General features: G+C 33.8%; 1 pseudogene; it reads right to left on the reverse strand.

Moving 5' to 3' along the window:
- Positions 1-4,845: 4,845 nt before the first annotated feature.
- Positions 4,846-4,921, reverse strand: LOC113187282 (small nucleolar RNA U3; annotated as a pseudogene).
- Between the last annotated feature and the right edge of the window lie 14,502 nt (positions 4,922-19,423).

A 19,423-nucleotide genomic window follows, 5' to 3' on the forward strand; every position in this document is an offset into this window, starting at 1 on the left:
CAAGATGTAGCCATAATTATATCCATGACAGAATTTAGAAAGTATAAGCAATTTAAATGCCTATTAACAAGAATATTGGTTAAATAAAGTATGGTATATTTCTAAATATAGTATCATGCAGCCATCCCAAATTGTTTTTTAGAAGAATAGTAAATAGCCTAGAATTTTTTTTGTAAAATGTCTAATAAAAATGACTGTTAAAGAACACATAGTATAATGCATTTTAAAATAAAAATTAAAAACTTACCATATGCATACAAAAATGACACAAAGCAATAAAAGTACCTCTAATGGATGGAATTACATGTGTCATATTTTGGTTTGCTATAACAAAGCATCATCTAAAGGAAATTTATTTTTCAGTTTTGGAGGCTGGGAAGTAGTATATTTACTTTTTTTTTTTGCACTTATGCACCTGTAATTTCTATTTATCCTAATCTACTTCTTGTTTTTTAAACAGGCACATGTGAACAATTTCATTAAATTTATTAAATAAGGGGTAACATATAAGACCTTGCAACCAGTTTGCAGGAGAATCCAAATAGCAGAGACATCTATATGGGCCTACCATGAATGTTTTTAAAAAAATTGCTAAGTTCTAAAACTTGCAAAACTTGTCTATAACCACAATAATCAGTTTCATTCTACAGTAATCAGAATCATTCATATTATTATTGGTTTTCTGTCATCTGCAGAGTAATAAAATAGGCAAATACTAAGAAAAGTGTGAACCCCCAAAGTGTCAGACAAACCGAAAAGTGTGCTCTAGACAAGGCACATTTTCTCCTGAAGACTTCTTGTAATCTTGGTACAGGGCAAAAATCTTTCCTAATTTTTCTGGAAAGTCTCTCCCCACTTTGTAACTATAATAATCTCACGTTTTGATTACCAAATAAGACTGGTTTTACCAGGTTTGGTTTGATTATTTAATTAAGTGCAGTTAGAGTATTAATTTATCATATAGGCCTTTTCAAGGTTTTTGTTTTTTCTTTGGCAAATCAAGAACCATATAGTATTGAATAGTTACAAATACCACAAGATTAACTTCTGTCTGGGGCTGGGGATGTGGCTCAAGCGGTAGCGCGCTCGCCTGGCATGCGTGCGATCCGGGTTCGATCCTCAGCACCACATACCAACAAAGATGTTGTGTCCGCCGAGAACTAAAAAAATAAATAAATAAATTTCTCTCTCTCTCTCTCTCTCTCTCTCTCTCCTCTCTCACTCTCTCCTTAAAAAAAAAAAAAAAAAAAAAATATAAAAACTTCTGTCTGGAAATTTTTGTGAGTAATCTCAGATCTGTCCTAGAAATACTTTTGTAGTTTACATTCTGGGGCTAGGAAACTGCCCTAGTTATTCTCTCCACAATTCACCCAGGTAATTCTAAATTTGGATGGTTTTCTCTCTTTCAAAGTACTACTACATTTTCTAAGGCTCCTGACCTAGCTGGGTAGTGACCTTCCTGTAGGTCTGGACAGCTGGGCTAGGATCTTGCAAAGGAGCTACAAGACTGTTTTCCTGGGAGAGTCTTATAGGCTTTGGCTCCATTATAAAGCAGAATTTTATTTTTCAAAGGCAGCTTGTCCTGTCTGAGTAAAAGAGTATTCTTCTCAAGTATTACACTCCACATAAAGGCACAGTTTTACAATCCTTTTGTTCTATTATATTCCGATAAAAAGGAAAACATTGACTCTATGCAGATAACTGGATTGCCATAAAAAGTGAGAAGTAGTAAGTTTATGAATTTGGTGATCAATGAGAGTCAGATATTGTGTCATATATTTTATTAAAATTGCAAAAAAAGTTTACTCAATTGCTCTGGCTTTCAGATAGCTTAAGTTTTCTCATAAGTTCATTGGATCCTGTGTAATTAACTCTTGTTCTGTTGAATCCTGGCTTAGCATTTCGTGGACCCATCTGCTTCTTCACTAAAAAGTTCTAGAGATCTTGGTGTAGGTCAGTGGTATAGTCTAAAGTGATCTAGGCAATATAATGGCTCATAGTGTGTAACCAATATCCTAATCTTTAAAGTTTTAATAGTTTGATAGACCTAATACAGATTTTTTCCTCAAGTTTTTGAGGACCATCCTTCCTTATGGAAGAAGACTGATCTTTTTCTTTTTTAAAGAAATTAATGAATATTATCTTATTTAAGTGAACTGAAACTATGACTTATAACATCAAATTACGAAAAAATAAAGCTTTTTCATAACTCTGATAAATACAGAGAAAACTATTTCATAAGAATTTTAATGTTTTCCTCTGAGGTTAAAACATAGTACTGAAAGCAAGGACATTAATAAATATTCAAATACTTTGCATAAAGCATACAATTTCTGAAATATTTATATTAACAAAATTTTAAAAATATAAGGTTAACATACAAAAGGCTTACTGTCTTTTTTGATTTGACAATACTTTCCAAGCAAGTCTCAAACAAACTTGACCAGACAATTGTAGCCTCTCAGTTTAAGAAATGAAAGAACAGATCTTTGTGATTTTTTCAGAGACTCTCAGGGAAACTTCAGATTTAAGTATGCTGAAAAGTTATATTTCTATATTTAGCATCTGATTTTTGGAAGGCAAAAATAAAAAAAAAATTAAAAAGAGATTTGGATATTTGGTTATGGTAGGATTGTGGGTAGCTGAGAAATAGCTTGGTTAATGATTTAAAAGGGCAATAACACCCTTAAAAAAATCTTTGAGAATAGGATTGTAAACACCCTTTTGGAAGAACCTTTTTGATAAGTGGGAATCCCCTTCCACTTAAATCATTGAGGACATAATAGAGTTAACTTAAGGCACAGAAAGTTATTTTGGCAAAAGCATAATTTTATAATCTAGATGATTATATAGAAGGTAAAGAAGTACTTTTCATATTGTAGGTGAAATATAAACTGGAAATGAGCTAATTAAAATTGAGCATCCTGCTAAAATACTAACACTTTTCAGACTTAATTATTAGGATCCAAGTCAAATAAAGTTCAAAGTTTTGTCCTTTATTAGCATTTTATATTCTACAACAAACTGACACTTTACATTAGGATAGCTCTTAAACAGTCAACCAGGTTTAAACAAGTTTTATAATCATATAGAGATGTTATTTATTTTCATGTGTGATGAATTCACCCTTGCTATCCTTGAATAAACAAACCTTTTCAGAAATTATTGGTTTTAATTTCTATATTCATAACTCCAACTCACTTAAATAGAAGCTCTTGGGGGTCATCACTAGTTCATGATTCTGTGAAGGTATCCAAAGATCAAAAGTTTTAGATCACCAGCTTTAAGACAAATTAATATTTTCCTTGAGGTATAAAACCACTGGATTCTCATTATATTATATGCTGTCAATTATTCATGTTAATTATAAGTTTTAACAAAAGTAAGTGAGTAAGTGGGGGAGTAAACTATAAACTTATGGAAGCTTTTTAACCAATTAGCAAAGCTACTGAAAATAAATGCATAATAATTTTTTTATAACCACACATTACTTTTATGCCTTCTTAAAGTGGCAAATTAGCATTAATTAACATCATCCAAAGATGTAACCTTTCTACTCATAGAAAAATAAATAAAATACTTATATTAAATTATGGTTGTTCGAAGATTTAATCTCACTTAGAAATTTAGGTATCCAGTGATTATCCATAAATTAACTTTAAATCAATTCAAGATTTCAAGGTTCTGAAAAGATTTTTGGAATTATCTTCAAGTTGACATATTACAAAAGATAACTAGATTTCAAATCAAAAGTGTCAAAATAATGATTCAATTAATTGAACACAAATTAACATTTTTATAATCTTAAACATCATGTAGGAGTAAGTTCTCTTATTTGATCATTAGAAAGCAAAAACTGATTAAGAAAAGCAAGTCTACATAGAAAATCTATGCTGGTATTATGCTGAAAACAGCAAAATCTTGAAAACTCTATCAGAGTGAAGGCATAGTTGTTAAACCAAAATTATTAAACTCATCATCTTTGTCAGATTTGCTCTAAGTTTAGCAAGAATGAATACCTTATGTTTAGAAACTGTATCCTTAAACCATTCCTGAGTTAGTTTTTGTAAGAATTTTAATACTCTAAAACTTTAAAATGTTAAAATTTCCTTATTTCCTGGAAATTTTAGGAATAATTTATACATTTTCCTATATATGTCAATCAGAACAGAGCTGCTTTAAGTAGCATGTAATCTAATTATTGATATTATCTGGAATTAGAAAAATATCTGACACTAATATAAAGAGAAAGTACTTTCTGAACTGCAGGCAGACACATAATAGAGTTTACATCTTAAAATCTACTGTTTGACTTACAGGAGAAGAGATACAGGATACACTGGAACATAGTACATTGCAAGTCCAGCTATGTAAGAAACATCAGCTTTTCTGGTGGACATGACATCCTTAATTATTTGAGCTCAAAATAAACAAAGAAGACAAGTTAAGCAGATTTTTAGCTTTAACCCAACAGAAAATAAGTCTCTTCTATAAATCTATTTTCAGAAATCACTAAATGGTCAAACCATAAAACCAAACGTCAATCTTTGCTGCCCTCAGTGGGGAATAATTTGTTGTGTGCAAACGAAAAACTAAAACAAAACACAAAATTAGCAGAGAGGAAGAACTATAGTAAGACAAGGTCAAAAAAGTTAAAATTTCTATTAATGTTTGTGACTCAATTCTGGGAGATCAAGAAAAGATGTTGTGGAGCATAAGCTATCCATTAGTTCCAGCTGTCTGATGATACATTGTACTTGTGACCATCAGGTGAATCCAATGGGCATCTTGAAACATCATCTCCAAAACTGTTAAAGGATAATTTTCAACTGGGAAAACAATAATTCCATGGAAATAGAAAGTAAACATATGTCAAAGATTAATAACAAACTATAGAAATGATCCCTGAAAGTATAGTCTTTGTCAAAGATTAATTTACTCATTAATCCATGAGGAATCCAGTATGATACTGCAATTTATTCCTATTCTTTTTCTTACCTCAACTTAAAAGTTAATTCACTAAAACTTTATCTTTTTTATCTTCATTTTATGTTAATTTACTAAAGCTTTTTCTTTGACTTATACAATTTGTTACTTTTTTGTTACCTCCATGTTTTCATTCTGAGCTCCATCTTTTTTCACTTAGATATTTTTTACCTTGTTTCAAAAATGAATTCAGATTTCTCTGTTGTAATATATTTTCAAATCCTTTTCTTAAATATTTTTCCAAAACTTTTAATGGAATTTTGAATCCCATACAAATTAATTATAATAAACAATATTTTTATCATATTCTTCTCTGACTCCACTTGCTTTTAATAATATTAACTAATAAAATCGACTGTTCTCAGAGCAACCTAAATGCACTTTACTATGATGTTTAGTGCCAACACTTGAGCTAGATCCTGCTGTGTGCCACCCCATCTGTGATATACATCTATACCTGGAGAACATTGCTATCTCTGCAAAATATTGTCACATCATTAAATGGATTTTGTCACCTCTATTTGCTACTGTTGTGTTCTATGACCACTGCTGCAGAGCCACTTCCATTTAGTTGGGTAAGATTTCTTGAGGGGTAAGTGGGATTCATGTTCTCTGAATTTCTCCATTTTTCAAAATCACAAAGTATTCTATGATGACACACTTAAATATCTTCCCAGTACAGTGTTTTCCATTTTTATTTTTTGATATGATTTGTTAATGCTAGAGACTGAACCCAGGGCCTTATGCATTCTAAACACATGTTATCCCACTGAGACATACCCTCAGCTCATGCTTTTCATTTTTAGTTCTTAGTAGTGTGGAATGTGTCTCAATGTGTCACATAAATTTTTGGTGTGTTTAGGCTGTGTTAATTCTCACCCTACATTTTCCTCTCATGTGTTTTGTAACCAGCTTTTACAGAGCTGAAAAGAGATCACATTCAATGGATAGACCAGAGGCCAATGCTCTGAATCAATTCATCCCTGATTAATTTTTGGTAACCTATGTGGTTACATTTTTTGTTTGAATTTCTCTTTCTTTTAGTGACATTATTTTCCAAAGGCTTCTCATGAAAAGTGACAGTACTCATCTAAGCCATTCCCTTTGGCATATTCATTAGCTTATTTGATTCTCAGTGGTAGATTTGACTTAGGATCAAAGAAAAATTATTAATTTTTAACCTTTCCAGCTCTTTCTAGATTATCCGTTTAGGCATATATACAAGTATGTACATATATACTGTCTATATTAGATTTATTGAATATATACTTTTGAGAATCGTTGAAAATATAACAGGATATAAAATATAAAATAAAATTTACATAATAAAACTTTAAAGTGATAAATGATTTATATTAATATACTTTATTATGTAAATTATCATATATTTTTTTCTTTTAACTCTAGATCCCTTTATAAAATGAAACTCCAACAATATAATTTACTACTTAATTTTCTTCTGTTCCAATACTAATAATCCCCTAGTCCTAACATTCAAAACATATAATTAAAGGCTGGAGAATTCTTTGTAAAATCCAAATATTTTATATAATTTTCATTATTTGCTTTATCTTTTGTGAATCTCATCTTTATTCCATAACTTGATTATTTTTTTTCATGTTTACATAAGTCATTATTACCGGACACATACATTTATTGAGTTCAAGGGATAATAAATTGTTAATTTATTGTCAGATCATTTTGTCTTTTTAAGTAGTGGGAGAAAACTTCAGCCATAAACCAACTTTTATAAATGAGTTTTCTTTATAACACTCTTGTCTCTCTTAATAAAATGTACATCTATATTCTATTATGAATAATTTTTTTCTGTCGGTATGTGGTGCTTTAAAACCCATCAGTATCTGTAAGCACACAAAGAGAATTAAAATTCTCCTTCTCCTTTCCTCACCCTTTCCACCTCCAGCTCCCACGCCCCTACCCCCGCCAAAGGATCAAACCCAGGCCCTTGTACATGCTAAGTGAATGCTCTATCACTTAGATCTTTGTTTTTAAAAATCTTATCTATATTATGTTGGCTTATTGATAAGAATTTTTAGGATAAAATCAGAAAATGTTCATATTCACTTTCTTCTTCTGGTTTATTCCTTTGCTCATTGTACATCATTATCAAAATACTCTTTGACTTGGTAATATCTGGAAATATTTGGCAGTGTAATTATGTAGGCCTCCATGTCTCTCACTTGCTCTTTATTGAGTAATTTCTCTTAGGGAAGCCATGAGAATGACCATCATTCAGAAAGTAATAGGAAGGCATGATAAAAATCAAAGGAGTCAAACAATAAAATAGCAATGTTGCCGCCTTCCTGATTTATTTTCTTTTTTATCATTGTCATTCATTTGTTTTATGGCAACTCTCTTTCTCTCTAGATACTCTGTTCCTTATGATGTAGACAGTGAAATGATCAACTTTCATTCCAGCCAACACTTAAAAGGAGCTCAGTAAATGTCTGCCAAATGGTTTCAATGAAACTGAGAATCTCAAAATTATACATGGTGGTGGTAGAGTCTGGTCTTTAACTCTGTGAGCTACAATTTCTCTCGATTCTCAGGTATATTTAAAAAATTGGTCATCATAACATTACTGTATACTCTTGTGTGTGTGTGTGTGTATATATATATATATATATATATATATATATATATATATATATATGTCTATGTATTCATATCATTTTTATTGGCTTTGTGATTTTATTACTTAATACCTACTATGAATTAGGCAGGTAGGCCCAGGTTTTATAGATACTTAAAGTTATAAAAATTTTGTTGGCTCATTAACAAAATGAATATTAAAATTTCTATGTAAATTTAAACATGTAAGTGAATATTCATTTAAGATGAGAAAATAAATCTTAGAATGCCTAGGGAAAAAAAATAAAACATCTTTAGTCAGTTGATGCATAATAGCTCTGAACTATTTTCCTTTTATCTTCATGCTCTTTAATTGTCTCCTCAAATGAGGTATATTATATATTATCATTTTCTATAGAGGAAATAGATAATTTAGTTTTTAAGCCTAACTGAATTAATTTTTACTATTATTGATATTAGAAAAATCTTTTTTTAGCATCACGTTTATAATATCATGCAAACTAAATGGATTACATTACTATTTGGGAAAATTTTGATCAATTTTATTCATGTGAAAGCTACAAGATTTGGAAGAATTGCCTAGAGGCTAGATTCTGCCTGCATGTATTTAAGAACTTGTTTCTTCTGTATTATCCACACATGTCCAGTGCCAGGTGCTGCAGGACACGTTCATCTGTCTTACAAAACAAACTTTTACCTTTTACCTTCTTTTCATGACACTGGGTGAATAAACACAGTGCATAACTCTGGAATACTTTCCTTCACCAGGATAGTAATATGTCCACTGTACATGAAAATTCCACTAAACCTAAATCAATGCCTATCCATCTCAGCTTAAGCTAAATCTGAAAAGTGACTGTTCTTCTCCATTTCACTAGACACAAATGAAAATTGCTGAGGAGGGAATCATAATGGAAAGAGACAGCTGCCTTAATTGATTCTGGATAAATGTCTTGTTTTTGCATATTTGTGATAAGATAAGGGCCTGTGCAAGGATTACAAGGGCAGCTCTCAAAGCTTGGAATGAGAGATGCAAAGGAAGGTTTCCAAGGTTCTCAGCTTCATAGTAAATTCGGCTCTGGTTTCAGGCACTATTCTTTTAAGTGGTTTATTTTAAGTAGCTCGGTTAATAACGTTATTATTACTGGTGATTATCTACACTTTATATATGAGGAAAATTGAGGCACACAAAGATTAAGAAGTTCACAAAGTTAATGATTGGGCAACCAAGCATACAAACTGAGGCTCTCTGGCTTTAGAACTTGTGTTATTAACTATTTGTTCATTGCTTGCTTGTTTAATATTAAACATTTAAGTTATCTGTAAAAACTTCCCTAATAATGAGCTTGTAGGAATATATACATTAATTGTCCTGTTGAGTTGCCAGTATCACTGGCAAATGACTGCACACCTAGCTGTGCCTAAATCTCATTTTAAGAAGCATGACACAAGCTTGATAAAAGTATATGGTACTCTTTATTTTCTAGTAATCAAAAATGAGCAAATAAGGGACTGTGATTTCTTGAGTTGTATTCCTATAAACAGAACAAAGAAATCTGTCTATATGGAATACTTTCAATACAAAGCCAACATATTTATTATCTGTCTTAAAATAATATATTTTCTATTTTGAATAAAATCTTGACTTCTTAAGATTCTTAAAAATCACAGTCATGTCTCAGATCTTCCATATTTTAAATAAATCTAAAAAGACATAATTCAAAGTCTGAGGTTATTTGTTTTTTTTTTTTTTGCTTTATAAAGTTTTATTTATTTTATTTATTTTTTTTATTGATTGTTCCATACATTACAGAGCTCTTGATAAATCATCTTTCATACATTTGACTCCATTGGGTTTTGAACTCCCATTTCTACCCTAAATACAGATAGCAGAATCACATCTGTTACTTACTCACATTTTTACCTAATGGCATATTAGTGACTGTTTTAATCTGCTACCTTTCCTATCCCCTACTATCCCCCCTCCCCTCCCCTCCCACCTTCCCTCTCTGCCTCCTCTGCTGTTGTTCAATTCTTTCCCATTTTTTCCCCCTCCCCCTTGCCCATCATAACCTCTTATACTTTTGTGTATCATTGAAGGTCTCCTACCATTTGCAATTCCTTTCCCTTCTCTTTCCCTTTCTCTCCCCCCATTCGTCTTTGTTTACTGTTAGTCTTTTCCTCATGCTCTTCCTTCCTGTTCTGTTCTTAGTTGCTCTCTTTATATCAAAGAAGACATTTGGCATTTGTTTTTTAGGGCTTGGCTAGCTTCACTTAGCATAATCTGCTCTAATGCCATCCATTTCCCTGCAAATTCTATGATTTTGTCGTTTCTTATTGTTGCATAACACTCCATTGTATATAGATGCCACATTTTTTTATCCATTCATCTATGGAAGGGCATCTAGGTTGGTTCCACAGTCTAGCTATTGTGAATTGTGCCGCTATAATCATTGCTGTGGCCATATCCCTATAGTGTGCTCTTTTAAGGTCCTCAGGGAATAGTCCCAGAAGGGCGATAGCTGGGTCAAATGGTGGATCCATTCCCAGCTTTCCCAGGAATCTCCATACTGCTTTCCAAATTGGCCTCACCATTTTGCAGTCCCAACAGCAGTGTACAAGTGTACCCTTTTCCCCACATCCTCACCAACACTTATCGTTGTTGGACTTCATAATGGCTGCCAATCTTACTGGAGTGAGATGGTATCTTAGAGTGGTTTTGATTTGCATTACTCTGATTGCTAATGATGGTGAGCATTTTTTCATGTACTTGTTGATTGATTGTATGTCCTCCTCTGAGAAATGTCTGTTCAGGTCCTTGGCCCATTTGTTGATTGGATTATTTCTTAGCTTATTATTTAATTTTTTGAGTTCTTTGTACATTCTGGATATTAGGGCTCTATCTGATGTGTGGGGGGTAAAAATTTGTTCCCAGGATGTAGGCTCTCTATTTACCTCTTTTATTGTTTCTCTTGCTGAGAAAAAAACTTTTTAGTTTAAGTAGGTCCCATTTGTTTATTCTTGTTGTTAACTCTTGGGCTATGGGAGTCCTATTAAGGAATTTGGAGCCCGACCCCACAATATGTAGGTCGTAGCCAACTTTTTCTTCTATCAGACGCAGTGTCTCTGGTTTGATATCTAGCACCTTGATCCATTTTGAGTTAACTTTTGTGGCTGGTGAGAGAAAGGGATTCAATTTCATTTTGTTGCATATGGATTTCCAATTTTCCCAGCACCATTTGTTGAAGATGCTATCCTTCCTCCATTGCATGTTTTTAGCCCCTTTATCAAATATAAGATAGTTGTAACATTGTGGATTAGTCTCTGTGTCCTCTATTCTGTACCATTGGTCCACCTGCCTGTTTTGGTACCAGTACCATGCTGTTTTTGTTACTATTGCTTTGTAGTACAGTTTGAACTCAGGTATCGCTATACCTCCAGATTCACACTTCCTGCTTAGAATTGCTTTTGCTATTCTGGGTCTTTTATTTTTCCATATGAATTTCATGATTGCTTTATCTATTTCTACAAGAAATGCCATTGGGATTTTGATTGGCATCGCATTAAACCTGTAGAGAACTTTGGGTAATATCGCCATTTTGATGATGTTAGTTCTGCCTATCCATGAACAGGGTACATTTTTCCATCTTCTGAGATCTTCTTCTATCTCTCTCTTTAGGGTTCTGTAGTTTTCATTGTATAAATCTTTCACCTCTTTTGTTAGGTTGATTCCCAAGTATCTTATTTTCTTTGAGGATATTGTGAATGGAGTGGTTTTCCTTATTTCCATTTCAGAGGTTTTGTTGCTGATATACAGGAATGCCTTTGATTTATGCGTGTTGATTTTATAACCTGCCACTTTGCTGAATTCATTTATTAACTCTAGCAGCTTCTTTGTAGACCCTTTAGGGTCTGTTAAGTATATTATCATGTCATCCGCAAATAGCGATAATTTAACTTCTTCTTTTCCTATTTTTATGCCTTTAATTTCTTTTGTCTGTCTAATTGCTCTGGCTAGTACTTCGAGAACTAAATTGAATAGAAGTGGTGATAGAGGACACCCCTGTCTTGTTCCAGATTTTAGAGGGAATGCCTTCAGTTTTTCTCCATTTAGGATGATGCTAGCCTGAGGTTTAGCATATATAGCTTTTACAACGTTGAGGTAAGTTCCTGTTATCCCTAGTTTTTCTACTGTTTTGAACATAAAGGGATGCTGTACTTTGTCAAATGCTTTTTCTGCATCTATTGAGATGATCATATGGTTCTTGTCTTTAAGTCTATTGATGTGGTGACTAGCATTTATTGATTTCCGTATATTGAACCAGCCTTGCATCCCAGGGATGAATCCTACTTGGTCATGGTGCACAAGTTTTCTGATATGTTTTTGTATTCGATTCGCCAGAATTTTATTGAGAATTTTTGCATCCAAGTTCATTAGAGATATTGGTCTGTAGTTTTCTTTCTTTGAAGTATCTTTGTCTAGTTTTGGGATCAGAGTGATGTTGGCCTTATAGAATGAATTTGGAAGAGCTCCTTCTTTTTCTATTTCTTGAAATAGCTTGAAAAGTATTGGTATTAATTCTTCTTTGAAGGTTTTGTAGAACTCCGCTGTATACCCATCTGGTCCAGGGCTTTTCTTGGTTGGTAGTCTTTTGATGGCTTCTTCAATTTCTTCCTTTGTTATTGGTGTGTTTAAATTTTGTGCATCTTCCTGTCTCAATCTGGGCAAATCATATGCCTTAAGAAATTTATCGATATCTTCACTATCTTCTACTTTATTGGAATATAGGGTTTCAAAATACTTTCTAATTATCTTCTGTATTTCTGTAGTGTCTGTTGTGATATTGCCTTTTTCATCTCGTATGTTAGTAATTTGAGTTCTCTCTCTTCTTCTTTTCGTTAGTATGGCTAAGGGCTTGTCTATCTTATTTATTTTTTCAAAGAACCAACTTTTAGTTTTATCTATTTTTTCAATGGTTGTTTTTGTTTCAATTTCGTTGATTTCTGCTCTAATTTTAATTATTTCTTGTCTTCTACTACATTTGCTGTTGTTTTGCTCTTCCTTTTGTAGATTTTTGAGGCGTAGAGTGAGTTCATTTATTTGTTGTTTTTTTCTTTTTTTGAGGAAAGAATTCCAAGAAATGAATTTCCCTCTTAAAACTGCTTTCATTGTGTCCCATAGATTCCAGTATGTTGTGTCTGTATTGTCATTTGTCTCTAAGAATTTTTTCATCTCTTCCTTTATGTCTTCTGTAACCCATTGATCATTCAATAACATATTGTTCATTTTCCATGTGGTGTAGGGTTTTTCCTTCCTTCTTTTATCATTGATTTCCAATTTCATTCCATTATGGTCAGATATGGTGCATGGTATTATCTCCACACCTTTATATTTACTAAGAGTTGCCTTATGGCATAATATATGGTCTATCTTTGAGTAGGATCCATGTGCTGCTGAGAAGAACGTGTATCCACTTGATGATGGTTGATATATTCTATATATGTCGGTTAAGTCTAGGTTGTTGATTGTGCTGTTGAGTTCTATAGTTTCTTTATTCAGTTTTTGTCTAGAGGATCTGTCTAATGGCGAGAGCAGTGTGTTGAAGTCACCCATAATTATTGTGTTGTGGTCTATTTGACTCTTGAACTTGAGGAGGGTTTGTTTTATGAAAGTTGCAGCTCCATTGTTTGGTGCATACACATTAATAATTGTTATGTCTTGTTGGTGGATGGTTCCTTTTAACAGTATATAGTGCCCTTCTTTATCCTTCTTGATTAACTTAGGTTTGAAGTTGATTTTATTCGATATGAGTAAGGCCACTCCTGCTTGCTTCCGAGGGCCATGTGAGTGGTATGATTTTTCCCAACCTTTTACCTTCAGCCTGTGTATGTCTTTTCCTATCATGAGTCTCCTGAAGGCAGCATATTGTTGGATTTATTTTTTTGATCCAAGTTACTAGCCTATGTCTCTTGATTGGTGAGTTTAGGCCATTAACATTTAGGGTTACAATTGAGATATGATTTGTACTTCCAGTCATGCTTCTTTATTTATTTATTTTCGTTTGGCTAATTTTACTTTTTGGTTATTTTCCTCCCCCTTTACTGAGCTACTTCCTGCTATTGGTTTTGTGCACTATTTTTCAAGTCCTCCTCTTATAGTATTTTGCTCAAAATACTTTGCAGTGCTGGTTTTCTTGCTGCGAATTCTTTTAGCTTTTGTTTATTATGAAAGATTTTAATTTCGTTGTCAAATCTGAAGCTCAATTTTGCTGGATACAGTATTCTTGGTTGGAATCCATTATTTTTCAGTGTTTGAAATACATTGTTCCAGGATCTTCTCGCTTTCAAAGTCTGTGATGAGAAATCAGTCGTTAACCTAATTGGTTTAACCTCTGAATGTAATCTGCCTCTTTTCTTTTAATATTCTCTCCTTGTTCTGTATGTTGGCTATCTTCATTATTATGTGTCTTGGAGTTGGTCTATTATGGTTTTGAATGTTTGGGGTCCTGTAGGCTTCCAGGATTTGGCAATCCATTCTATCTTTCATCTCTGGGAAGTTTTCTACAATTATTTCATTTTATATGCTGTCCATTCCTTTGGTTTGAATCTCTGTGCCTTCTTCTATCCCGATGACTCTCAAATTTGGTTTTTTTATGATGTCCCATATCTCTTGAATAGATTGCTCGTGGGTTTTAAGCATCTTTTCTGTGTTGACTATACTCTTTTCAAGTTGATAAACCTTGTCTTCATTATCTGATGTTCTGACTTCTACTTGATCAAGTCTATTTGTAATATTCTCGTTTGAATTTTTAATTTGGTTTATAGTTTCCTGCAATTCTAGGATTATTGTTTGATTTTTTTTAAGATTTCTATCTCCTGGTAGAGCTCGTTCTTTGCCATTTGAATTTGTTTGTTTAATTCATTTTCAAAATACACTTTTATTTCTTGGACTTGCTGTCTCACGTCTTCTCTAATATTCCTTTCCATTTGAGTTAGGTATGCCTTGAGTTCTTTCCCTATCCCTGCTTCTGATCTTTCTATGTCCTCCTGTAGAATTAAGTTGTCTTACATTGTTTGTACTCCTTTTTTCCCTTGTTTTCTCATGTTGTCCACGTTACTTTCTAGCTCTTTTTGATTGTCGTGTTTCTGCTCTCTTCTATAGCTTTGTTTTGGTTCTGTATTACTCTGATGTCTCTCCTTTGTGTTGTTAAACTATGCCTGCTAACTTGGATTCCACTGGGAGGGAATTCCGACTTCTGAGCTCCAGTGACGACACTACTCTGCTATGGCGGGCCCCAGGCTCCTTGCCGGGGTGCCCTAATGGGGGGTGTGACTGGACTATCTCTGTTTGGTTTCAGTTCCCAGTCGCGGTAGGCGGGTGGTCTCCAGCCGCTCAGTATCACAGGCCTGGTGGGTGATCGGTCCCCTGCGGGCGGCGTTCTCCTACCGTCCAGTTATGCAGGCAGTGGGTGAACTGTTGCCAGCGGGCCTGCGGTTACCAGCCGCCCACTCGCCAGGGTCTTGCCTCTAGTCTCCTGGTTTCTCCTGCTAGTCTTGGTTTCTCCTGTTTTGTTATTGCAATCTGTCGGAGAGTGGTGGTGGATACTTCAGCTTTCCAAGATGGTGGCCGCTGATTGCCTCGGTGGAGTGTCCGCTGTTTTGATGTTGTAGTCTGTTTTGCTGTTGCAATCTGTCAGAGATTGGCGGTGTATCCTTCAGCTTTCCCGGATGGTGGCCGCTGACTGCCTAGGTGGAGTGTCCGCTGTGGGGGATGGGACTGTACAGCTTCCTTCCCCTTCTGAAATCCCGTACTAGGCCCAAGGGTCAGTGTGGGCTTGGCTGGCGGGATTCCACCTAATGGCAGTCACTAATCTCCCTGCTTGCTAATTAATCGCTTCTCTGCAGTGCCACGCCTTCTGTAGCCGCGGGGCAGGCCTTGCGAACCAGTCGGCCTAGATCTCCAGGGTCCTGCTGTTGGCTGTTGGGAAGGTTATTTGTTTTATTAATAATCATGCCACAATCAGTGCTCTTCGTAGTTGCAATCACAATTGGACCCTGTATAAAAGTCATCACTAATAACAGGATCACTGTTAATGCTAATTAAACATTTGCTATTGCTCCACAAAAAAAATTGAAAACTTGTAAGATAGGATATCATCAAATACTTTTTATAATGAAGTTGAAGTTAGTAGACTTAATTAATCTACCCAAAGCTGCACTGCTAGTAAAAATAGCAGTCTTAACTTAAGACATCAAAGTGTAAGAGTTTTTCACCTAAGCCCATTGCATGAGAAGTGGCAAACTTGTGGAAAACATCTTTTTTGCCCCCCATGATTGTATTAGTTTGTTAGGGTTGCCATAACAATTTACTCTAAACTTCTCTAACCTTGGAGACTTAAAACAACATAAATTTGCTGTATCAGATTTCTGAAATCTAAAAGTCTGAATCAAAGCGTCAGCAGGAATGCTTCCTCTGGAGGTTCCTGGAAAGGTTCTTCCCTTATGTGTTTGCTTAGTGATTCCAGGTAATTCTTTATGTTCTTTGGCTTGTGTCTGCATCCCTGATATTTTGCCTTTGTTGTCACATAATCCTCTCTCTCTCTCTCTCTCTCTCTCTCTCTCTCTCTCTCTCTCCCCCTCTCTTTCTCTCCCCCTCTCCCTCTCCCTCTCTCTCTCTCTCTCTCTCTCTCTCTTTGTGTGCATAAAATCTCTTTATCAAGATACCAGTCATTAGAGTTAGGACACACACTAATCCTGTATAGTTCCATTTTAACTTAATTATATCTGCAAAATCTTTTATTCCAAACAAAGTCACATTCATAGGTACCTGATGTTAAGACTTGAACGTATCTTTTTCAGATATAATTCATCCCCCTTAGAATATCTTTGCTGCGAAGGGTCCAAGTGTACTCTTCTCTCCATGTTGATTTATCAATGCATTTGTATTTCCTTTTAAGAATTAGTTCAGGGGCTGGGATTGTGGCTCAGTGATGCCAAGCATGTGTGAGGTTTACTGGGTCCGATCTCCAGAACCACATAAAAATAAACAATAAATAAAGGTAACATGTCCATTTACAAGTAAAAAAAAAATTAAAAAGAATTAGTTCAGACATTATCTTGCTCTTAGTTTTTTCACATTTTTTCACCATGAAATATTCTTGCCTTCAGAACTCAGGGAGCGTTCTGTTCTACTTCTAACTTAAGAATCCACAGTTCCCTCTGGTTATTTTCATTCAGTTATGTGATTTATTTCACTTAAAATACTGTTATCCATTAAAAATATAAAATGATCATTTCTTATATGTCTGAGTTACCTATAATGCCTAGTCCAGAGATAAACACCACAATTATTTGTTGAATAGATTAAAGTTTCTTTACTTGATAGCAAAACAAACTATATTTTTACTTTGGATATCTCTTCATTTTGTTGTATAGTATACAAAAAGAATCTGTTGAGCTTCAAGCATACTTTTTATTTAATTCTTTTGGAAGTTCAACAGGTTATGTCTATAGATTTGTGAATGAGATAATTTTTCTCCAGGTGTCCAAAAGCTATAATGAGAAGTTATTGAAATGCTATGCCTAATCAGAAAAAGGGGAGATCTCCAAATTATTTATATATGGATAACAAATGCTAGGACTCTTTATCAGAATCTGAAAATTTTCAAATAAACCACTGAAGGTTGGTTCCTGGAAAATAATTTATTTGATGAAATGCTATTCAATCCAATTTGAATTACAGTTCCATTTGATTTAGTTGAGTTCAATGCATTCTTATCAAAATATAATTATGCACAAAAATATTTGGGAGTTGTAAAAATGTATAAAACATTCTATTTGTTTTGAAGAAAATTAAATTTTAAGTAATGTTTAGAGTAGGATAAAAACTAATATTTATAATACATACAACATGTCAGAAAATATACTAGTTTTTTAATAAAATACCACATCTAACGCATACATTACCATCAAAAATCAAATGATTACACATATTCTGACATTAAACTTTAGAAAGTTTAATCTCAGTAAAGTTGTAGAAAGGGAGGATTAGTGTTTAATAATGGTAATTTAATAATGTAATTATTTCCTGTAGAGTAAATTTTTTGTGAACTTGCCCACTTTATTAATTATTCCAAATACTTAAATGAAATATCTCATTTATTCATTATAACAATTGCATAGTAGCAACACAGTATTATTTACATTTTATAGATAAGGACCTTGGGGTGCAGAGAAATTAAGTATTATAAAGAAAATAGTGATTGGACCAGAATTAAGGTCCCTATTTCAAGGCAACCCTGTTATTTACTGTGAAGCTGGAATTTCAACCAGGGTCAGTATGATATCCAAAGTTCATGCTCTTTTTTCTTCTTCACAATGTATCCAAGCACTTACAAAAAGAAAATGAGACCATGTACCTATAAAACTACAATATAAAGCCAAGTGTGAAAAGAACTAAAAGTGTTATGAATGGCTACTGCAATCCAGATGAGAGTTGGACTGATTAGGGAAACTCTAACAAAGGAGTTGACCTTTTAACTGAATCTCTAAGACTGAGTCAGATTTAGCAATATCTGAAATTTAGCAACTTTCTTATAAATTCCAATAAGTGCATCCATGGTGTTTCCTAGAATTTCAAGGATTGTATGTTTGTGTGTGGGGAGGTGGGGCGCATGGCCCTTAATCTAGAAGATAACTCTAAATAGTAAGTGAAAATCAAGGGAGAATTAAAGATATATATATATGTGTGTGTGTGTGTGTGTGTGTGTGTGTGTGTACACCTCAAAGTATGCTTAAAAAAAAACATGTTGAAGGAAACAATGATTTACCTCAAAAAAAAAAAAAAGAGGATAAAGATGAGACAGGAGGTGCTGGAATGAAAAAAAAACTTATTAACACTCATCATTACATTTCCTGGTTTTCATGAAGAAAGAGTACTTTAAGAGGAGAGAACAAAGATTTCTAGCTATGCCATGAATGAATTGAGAGGCTACCAGCATCTAAATCTGAGATGTGCTCCAGGCAGCGTCTTGAGTGTCTGAGCCAGACCCACTCAAGACAAAACCTGGGATACTCAACGTGGAAACAACTGTTAATAAATTCACCCTAACATTCATATTTTAGCAAGTTGAGAAATGATCATTGTGGCATTTGAATCGAAGTGGTGAAAGTTCACACCACAAGTTTCACTTTTAGTCACTTCACACACCTCAGATTCACCACTGGTTAATGTTGTTTTTTGTTAATTAACTATTTTAAACTGCTGGATAGAACATGTGCCTGTAGAAAAACAGGCCACCTACGCATATCTATTTAATGACTACGAGTGGCTAAGAGCTTTAATTATATTTATTTCTGTATATGTTCTTTATAGATAAAGAATTCTAGGTTAAGACAAATTAAATAACTTATTTAATGTCCAACAACTAGTAAGGGGCAGAAGCAGAAGGAGAATATAGTTCTGTCGATTCCAAAGCTCATTTTCTTAAACAAGGCTGGCTCCAAGATAATTTTTTTCCCTAAGTGTTGAAAAGGGGCTTAGGCCAACCAAAATGTCATTTCTTTTTTTACCTTTACTACAGTAAAGTAAAATAGATGCAAGCCCCAGGCACCTCAAACATAAGAGTTAAATAAAACCATTAACCATATTTAATCATGATTAATATGGTGATATATTTCTAGAATATTGTCTAATTTATTTAGTGTTTGTTATCCATTCTTCAATATAGCAATTGGAACCTGGGAAGTTAAAAACCTTAATATTATTGGCTTTGCTAAGACATTTTCTGCATATACCTATAAGCTACAGTTTAGGATCTAGTCC

Source organism: Urocitellus parryii, chromosome 10 (assembly GCF_045843805.1).
Source record: "Urocitellus parryii isolate mUroPar1 chromosome 10, mUroPar1.hap1, whole genome shotgun sequence".
Lineage (NCBI taxonomy): Eukaryota > Metazoa > Chordata > Mammalia > Rodentia > Sciuridae > Urocitellus > Urocitellus parryii.